Raw genomic sequence first — 9,098 nt, 5'->3', positions numbered from 1 at the left:
AGATGGGGAGAGGGGAAGAGGGAGAGAAAGAGAAGGAGAAATAGAAGGGAAGAGGGAGAGGGAGGGAGGAAGAGGTCCCTAGCTTCTGAAAACTGTCTGGAGGATTTTGGGGGCCAATATACCCTCTTCTGGGTGCCCTTACCCTGAACCCTACTCAGGGATACTGACAATTGGTCCAGTGAAGAGCCGTTCCCCTCTGTGGGGAGCCAGGACAACATTTGTAGAGCCTAGGACAACACTTTCTGTGGTGCTCTTTATTGTATTGTATTCTATTTTGTTTCTAAAGTTCCAGACTCAGCCTGTACATGTACATTCTTTTGGAAAATGGATGTCACCAGAGCTCTTCTCTGTGTCTCTGGGCTGGAGAGCAGCACCACCCCTCCCCAACCCCTGGGGGTGGAAAGCATGGGGAACATTACACACATCCCTGGTCAGACTATCAAAGGCCTGGAGAGAACCTTGTCCCCCAGGCCCAGGCCATCTGCTCATCTTTTTCCATATGCTCAGCTGAACAGTCATTCTCCCCTGAGCTGGCTCCCTCTGTGTTTTCCAGCTCTGTGCTCAGCACCAGACCAGACCCAGAGAGACAGAAGGAACATGAAACATTTGTCCTTGGGGCTCCAAACTCTGGTTGGAGGCCGAGGCAGGAGTGAAGTTAGGAATCAGAGTTGTTCCCTCAGGTCGGGGGATAGGAAAAGTTGAGGTGCCACAGATTGAGTCCAACCTAGAAGTTCAATTTAGAAGCATTTATTAAGACCCAACTATGTGCCTGGCACTATGCCAGAGGCTAGGGTACAAATAAAAAAGTATGGCATATATATGTATATATATATATATATATATAACAATAAAAAATCCATATTGGCCTCACTCAGAGAAGGGGCAGAGGTAGGGGTGGAAGAAACCAGTGCTCCTAGAACCATAAAGAGTTTTGCATTTCCTTCCAAATGACCTCTGGTGTTGATGTTGAGCTATAACTACTGGGGAGTAATTATAGGACCGCCTGTGCCTAGTTCTTACAATTGAACAAGATCAGGCAAGTGGCCAGCATTGCCCCCTGGTGGTTAAATGTTTTCATCTTAAAACACAACTTTTATTAAGTCATTTCCCTCCCCTAAAGAATCTTCAGTGGCTCCTCCAAGATAATGTCAAAACATTTTCTTCAGTGGCTGCTTTGAAAAAATTAGTAATAATAATTAACAATTTTTATCAAGTCTATTATGTGTCAAGCACTGTGCTAAGAGCTGTACAAAGATCGTCTCATTTTATCCTCACAACGACCCTGAAAGGTAGAGATTATGGTTATCCCCATTTTTGTCGTTCAGTAGTTTCAGTTGTATCTGACCCTTCATGACCCCATTTGGGGTTTTCTTGGCAGAGATACTGGAGCGGTTTGCCATTTCCTTCTCCAGCTCATTTTACAGATGAGGAGACTAAGGCAAACAGGGGTCAGTGACTTGCCCAGGGTCACACAGCTAGTATCTAAGGCTGGATTTGAACTCAATTCTTCTTGACTCCAGGCTTGGTTCTCTATCTACTGTACCACCTGGCTGCCCATCTTCATTTTATGGATGTGGAAACTAGGGCAAATAGGTTAAGTGACTTGTTTAGGGTAACACAGCTAGTAAGTATCTGATTCTGACTTTGAACCCAGGTCTTCTTTACTGTAGCTCCTATACTCTCTCCAGTGCCACTTGACTGCCCCTTCAAGATAATGCCCAAATTTTTCAGCCTGGCATTCAGGGCCCTTCACAGTTTTTTCCCACCTTGTACATGCACTATCCATCTCACTTTCTACTCCATGACTCTTTTTGGGTCTTCAACACTCTCCCCTCTCCTTTCTAATTGATATAAAATATACTCATCCTTCAAGGCTCAGCTTAAGCCCTATTTCTTCTATGAAGTCTTCCCTGACTATTCCAGCCCTAATTCCAGCTCACCTATGAAAGAATCACCAGGTTAGAAAGGACCTTACAAATTCAACCTTTCACCTAAGCTCATAGTATCTCAAACAGATAGATGGTGGTAAATCAGCCAAGCCTTAAAGACTTCCAGTGATAAGAATCAACTCTTTTATTTATAAAAAAAAAAAAAAGCTATTTACTTATTTTACAAGCACTCATTATTTCTCCCTCCCACTGCACCCTCCCCCACACTGGAAAAAAAAGAAAACTTGAACCCTCATAACAAATATGCATAGTTCAGCAAAACAAATCCCCATATTGGCTGTGTCCAAAAATACATCTCATTCTGCATTTTAAGTCCATCACCTCTCTGGCAGGACGTGAGTAGCATATTTCATTGGCAGTCCTTTAGACTCAGAACTCACTCTTTTTTGAAGCAGACTTTTCCATCACTGGCAGCTTGAATTGTCAAAAAGTTCTTTCTCGTATTTGCACCAAAACATGATTCCCTGACTTCTATCCACTGGTCTAGTGCCTGTCCTCTATAGATAGATTGTTGTTGTCGAATTGTTTCTCAGTCATGTCCAACTCTTTGTGAACCCATTGGGGGATTTCTTAGGAAAAAACACTGAAATGGTTTGCCATTTCCTTCTCCAGCTCATTTTGCAGATGAGGAACTGAGGCAAACAGGATTAAGTGACTTGCCCAGGGTCTCACAGCTAGGAAGTGTCTGAGGCCAGATTGGAACTCCAGAAGATGAGTCTTCCTGATTCCTTGCTCAATACTCTAGCCACTGTACCACCTATCTAGACTAGGTCTATTTTATCTTCCATGAAGAGGCAGTATTATATAGTAGAAAGAGCCTTGACCCTAAGGGTTTGGCTGTGGGGCCTTGGACGAACACCTAATTGCCCTTAGCTTTACTTTCTTCATTAATAAAATGAGGATGGGAGAGATAGGTGGAGCAGAGAATAGAGCACTGGCCCTGGAATCAGGAAGATGTGAGTTCAGATACAGCCTCAGATACTTACTAGCTGTGTGACCCTGGATAGGTCACTTAACCTCAATTGCTTCCAAAAAGAAATATATTTGCACTGTGTACCGCATGGAAAGTTGTTAGCAAAGTGCGTCATAAATCTTAAAAAGTGTTGATGTGAGCTATTTTTATTGGGCCCCTTCTCTGAATTCCTTTGGTCCTCACCAGAGGAAGTTAGCATTTGGTCACATAGAGGCAAATCTTCTGCCTTCCTTCTTTCTTCCTTACATATGAACTGCCAACCTGAGACAGCTGTTCCTGCGGGTCACAAGAGTTCTATCCTTGTCTTTCTCCCTCTTCCTCCTCAGCTTTTGGACTTGTCTTTCCCCTTCCCGACCTCTTACCTGCCTTAAAACCCATTCTTGGTGGGTCTGAGTGAGAAAGAGGGAGAGGGGGAATACCTTGGAGGTTTCTTTTCTTTTCCCCAGTCTCAGAACTGATCTCCTCAGGCAGTTAGTATCCTTAACTCTAGACCTATGCTATACACGGTCTTCAGATCTGGAGTTATAAAGAGTCTTGAGAATCATTAAATCCACACCCCCTCATTCTCCACATAAGGAAACTGAGGCACACAGAGGTTACTTGCCTGGGGTCACATGAGCAGGAAGTGGCCGAGCCAGGATCTGAATACAGGCCCCCCCGGCTCAAAATCTACTTTTCTTTGCATCCCATCTCCTGGCCTAATTAAGGACAATCCTGCTCTTCACCCTGCTCTCAAACACAGCTCCTTGATGCAATGCCAAGGTAGACTAAGCCTGTTTTTCTCTGAAATGTAGAGGCTCTAATCCTTTGTGAACATAAAACCCCATTAGCACCTCCAGGCAAGTTTCCCTAATAACAGTTGACATTTGAACAGTTGACATATGTTCTCTCATTCGGGCCTTACACCAACGTTGTTGTTGTTTTTCAGTTGTTTCAGACTCTCGGTGACCCCATTTGGGGTTTCCTTGGCGAAGATACTGGAGTGGTTTGCCATTTCCTTCTCTGGCTTATTTTACAGATGAAGAACTGAGGCAAACAGGGTAAAGTGACTTGCTCAGGGTCACACAGCTAGGAAGTGTCTGAGGCCAGATTGGAACTCCAGAAGATGAGTCTTCCTGACTCCAAGCCCAGTGATCTACCCACTGCACCACGTAGCTGCCCCTTGGTTAGGCTCTATTACCCCAGCTTTCTGAGGAAGAATCTGCAGCTCAGAAAAATAAGCAGTGGAGTCAGAAGACCTAGATTTGAGTCCTGGCTGTGCTACCTACTCTGCGTGATCTTGGGCAAATTACTTACCTGCTGCCCCATTTGTAACATGAGAAACTAGGGAGAGATTGCTGAGGCCCCATTCAGCTGTAAATAGAAACTTTTGTGACTTTTGAGTTCTCTTCCAGCTCTGAGATTTTGTGATTCAATGTGACTTAATTGCCCCGAGCCCCACTTTTCTCATCCATCAAATGGGGTTAAAAATATATGCACTGTTTACCATAAGGGGGAGGTCATAAGCAAAGTCTCCGTAAACCTTAAAAAGGGTCCTAAAGAGGTGATCTATTTATTATTAGCTATCATCATTGTTGTTGTATGTCTGTCCCAGCTCTTCACTAAGAATAAAATAATCTAAATACTGGCAGTATTCATGTCAAAATATAGACTGGGACCCTTAAGATTTAACAAAGAAAAGAAAACCATATAAGCCAGAATTTCTACATAGGATCACAGAAGTTAGAATTGGAAGGGACCTTAGAGGTCATAGAGTCTGATTCCCTTTTTGAAGCAGCTTGGTGCCACACTGAAAAGAGAGTGAGAGATTTGGAGTCTGGAAGATCTGAGTTCGAATCCTGCTGCAGACTCTTACTAGCTAGCTGTATAAACTCTAGCAGCCACAATCTGCAAAAGGAGGATCATTGTGAGGCACCTACCTCACAAGGCTGTAGTGAGGATAAAATGAGTTAACCTATGTAAAGCGCTTTTGTAAACCTTGAAGGCTATAGAAAGGCTGGCTGTTATTCGACAGATGAGGACTGGCTTAAGATCACTCGGGATGAAGCGTCTGAGTTGGGATTGGAATCCAGGGCCCCTGAGTCCAGCTTTAGAGCTCATCCCACAGGTGATGAGTCACTGCTATCTCCCTTGAAGTAGTCTCCCTTCAGAGGTGACTCATCTGCTCCTGAGATGCTTCTGGCTTCCCCTTTGGAAATGCCTTCGAAGCTGCTTCCCAAGAGTTCCCAGAGAATTAGCATCACTCCTCTGTCATCATGACTTGTTTGCGATGATAGACAGCCTGACGCAGCTTGGGCAGGGGGGACCTCTCAGAAAGCCAAGGAAACCAACGGGATCCTGGTCTGCAGTAAGAGACGCACAGTGTCCAGGACTAGGGGGGTGACGGTCATCCTGTCCTCTGGTCTAATCCTGTCACATCATCTAATCCTGTATCATCTAGAGCTCTGGGTACCACATGTGTGGAAGGAGGTCAGCAAATTGGGGTGTCCCAAGGAGGGCAGCTAGAATGACAAAGGGCCTCCAGATTTTTGAGGATTAGTTGGAGTAATTGGAGAGTTTTTAGCCTGTAGAATTAAAAAAAACTTGGAAGGGACACAATTACTATCTTCTAATATAGACTAGAAACAACAAGGTGGCACAGTGCATAGAGTGTTGGACCTGGAATTAGGAATGCCTGAGTTCAAATCCAGCCTTGGACACTTACTGGCTGTGTGACTGTGGGTAAGTCACAACCTCAGTTTGCCTCAGTTTCCTCATCTGCAAAATAGGGATAATCATAGAACCTACCTCCCAAGGTTATTGTGAGGATCAAATGAGATAATATATATATATTTATATATATAATCATATAAATTATATATTATATAAAAATAATACATAATAAATTATATAATTATATAAAACAATTATGTACTTATATAACAATTATTATACATATACATATATATTTTTTTTTTGGCTAGGCAATGGGGTTAAGTGATTTGCCTAGGGTCACACAGCTAGTGAATGTTATGAGTCTGAGGTCGGATTTGAACTCAGGTCCTCCTGACTCCAGGGCTAATGCTCTATCCATTGCGCTGAGATAATATTTTTTAAACACTTAGCATAGTGTCTGGCAAATAGTAGGTACCTAATAAATGCTCCTTCTTCCCTCCCTTCCTCTCTTCCTCCCTTCCTTCCTTCTTTACTTCCTTCTTTCCTTTCTTTCTTCCCTCCATCCCTGCATTAGAGAAGACAGATTAAACTTATTCTTTTCTATCCCAGAAGGTACAAATAGGAGCAATGGGTAGAAGTAGCACCAGGCACCCCCAAGGGCCCTTCTCACTGAGACGCTGTATGTGAGATCCCTTCCAACAAGACTAGACAGTGTGATACAGTGGGGAAAGTACTAATGTGAGAGTCAGAAGACCTGGGTTTGAATCTCAGCTTTGCTGCTTACAACCTGGATGACCTGGCTTCAAAAACCTTCCATCCTGGAGGCCATCTAGCCCAAACTGTAGATGGAAATGGACTCCTTTGACAACATACTTGAAAAGGATGTCTTCAGTCTTTGCTTAAAGAACTCTAGTGAAGGCAAAGTGAGGCAACATGCAATTATTAAGTGCTTACTATGTGCTAGGAGAAAGACAGTCTCTGTCCTTAAAGGGACTTCCTTCTTTCCTTCCCTCCCTCCCTTCCTTCCTCCCTCCCTTCCTTCCTTCTTTCTTTCCCTCCCTTCCTTCCTTCCTTCCTTCCTTCCCATTTTAAGTTTTGAGCTGTCTCCTTCCTTCCCTCCCAACCCTGTACTAGAAAAGGCCAACATTTGACATAGATGTATATACATATATATATGAAACTATATAATACATAGTTCCACGTATCAGTTCTGTCTCTGGAGGTGGATAGCATCTTCCTTCATAGATCCTTTATAGTTGATTCAAATGTTTATATCACTCAGAATAGCTTAGTCATTCACAGTTAACTCTTCAAGCAATATCGCTGTTACTATACATAACATTCTCTTGGTTCTGCTTGTTTTACCCTTCATTATTTCATTCAAGTCTTTCCATGTTTTTTTCTAAAACCAGCCCACTCATCATTTCTTTTTTTTTTTTTTTTTTGGTGAGGCAGTCAGGGTTAAGTGACTTGCCCAGGGTCATACAGTTAGTAAATGTCAAGTGTCTGAGGCCGGATTTGAACTCAGGTTGTTCTGACTCCAAGGCCAGAACTCTATCCACTGCGCCACCTAGCTGGCCCTCCCCACTCATCATTTCTTATAGCATAGTAGAATTCCATCACAATCATATACCACAACTTATTCAGTCCTTCCCCAATTGATCGACATCCCCTCAATTTCCAGTTCTTTGCCACCACAAAGAGAGCTGTTATAAATATTTTAGAACATATAGGTTCTTTTCATTTTTCTCTGATTACCTTGGGAAACAAATCTAATAATGGCATTGCTAGGTCAATACATACACAATTTTATGGCTCTTTGAGCATAATTCTAGATTTCTCTCCAAAATGGCTGAATCAATTCACAGTTCCACCAACAGTGTATTAGTGTTCCAATTTTTCCACATCCCCTTCAACATTTTTCATTTTCCTTTTTTGTCATATTAGCTTATCTAATAGGTATGAGATGGTGTTTCAAAGTTGTTTTAATCTGCATTTCTCAAATCAATAATGATTTAGAGCATTTTTTCATATGACGATATATAGTTTTGATTTCTTCTTCCAAAACTTCTTGTTCATGTTGTTTGACCATTTATCAATTGGGGTTTGAGTCATAGCCTTATAAATTTGACAGAGTTCTCTACATATTTAAGATATGACACCTTTATCTGAGAAACTGTTTATAAAAATTTCCCCTCAATTCCCCTCTATTTTCCTTTTAATCTTGGCTACGTTGGTTTTGTTTGTATAGAAAACTTTTAAAATTTGATATAATTGAAATTATCTTTTTTATATATCACAATGATGTCTATCATTTCTTCATTAATAAATCCTTCTCTGGTCCATAAATCTGATAGGTAATATGTTCCATATTCTTCTAATTTACTTACAATATCACCCTTTATTATCTAGGTCATGTATCCGTTTTGATCTTATCTTGGTAAATGGTGTATTGGTAAATACCTAGTTTCTGCCAGACTGTTTTCCAATTTCCCTAACAATTTTTACCACACAGTGAATTCTTATCCCGAAAGCTTAAATCTTTACATTTATCAAACACAAGGTTGCTGTAATAATTTACAACTGTGCATTATATATCTGTATTCCACTGATCCACTATTCTATTTCTTAGCCAGTACCAGATAGTTTTGGTAATTATTGCCTTACAATACAGCTTAAGCTCTGGTACTCCTTCCTTTACATTTTTTTCCATTAATTCCTTTGATATTCTTGACCTTTTAATCTTTCAAATGAGTTTTGTTATTATTTTTTCTAGATCAACAAAATAATTTTTTGGTAATTTAATTGGGATAAACTTACTTTCTAATGGGGAAGGACAACACACAAAAGGGAACTAAAAAGCCAGGGTGGGGTGGGAGGAAGATGCCAAGTTGGGGAAACTCAGAAATAAAGCCAAGAGAGGAATGAAGCTTGGCTAACCTGGACCTCTTTCTAAAATGGTGTCCCCAGGAGGAACTCAGTGGGAAAAGGGGGCTAACATAGCAGAGAATTCCTGGGTGCAGAGGCATCAGGAGTGGATGTATGCTCCAGGGGAAGCCTGGAGGGGAACCAGGCTCTTATGGTCCCTACTTTCAGGGCCCTCCCTAGTCTAGCTGGGGAAGCAAGACTAAGATTTAGGAATCAGTGATGAGACAACATCTCTAGTCAGTGTTCAATAACAGGATCAATGATTCCTGTAAGAAGAGCTGCTCTTGGAGTTCAGAGGAGAAGGTATGAATATGTAGCCTCTAAGCTTTTTCTCAGGTGAAAAATGGGACAAGTGATGGCTTCAAGGACTACAGGAAGAGCCTAGAACCCTAAAACTGGAAAGCAATCCTCCAGTACAAACCTCCCTGAAGCAAATTTGACAACATCTTTACCAAGTGATCATCTGACTTCTACTTGGTGACCTCCATGGATGGGGAACTCAGCCCAAACTATTTTTGGACAGCTCTAATTTTAGGAAATTGAAATCTGTCTCTTAACTTCCACTCATTGGCATTATTTCTTCCTTTTGAGGA

General features: G+C 41.8%; 1 protein-coding gene across 1 annotated transcript in view; it reads right to left on the bottom strand.

Annotated features, from left to right (window-relative positions):
- Positions 1 to 9,098, bottom strand: part of KCND3 (potassium voltage-gated channel subfamily D member 3) — a 321,579-nt gene that overhangs the window by 53,538 nt on the left and 258,943 nt on the right. The gene's annotated exons all lie outside the window — the stretch shown is intronic.

The sequence above is a fragment of the Vombatus ursinus genome, unplaced genomic scaffold (genome assembly GCF_900497805.2).
Source record: "Vombatus ursinus unplaced genomic scaffold, bare-nosed wombat genome assembly UNPS02014179.1, whole genome shotgun sequence".
NCBI lineage: Eukaryota > Metazoa > Chordata > Mammalia > Diprotodontia > Vombatidae > Vombatus > Vombatus ursinus.
The sequence above is the reverse complement of the archived record's forward strand: the minus strand, read 5'-3'. Positions and strand labels throughout refer to the sequence as shown.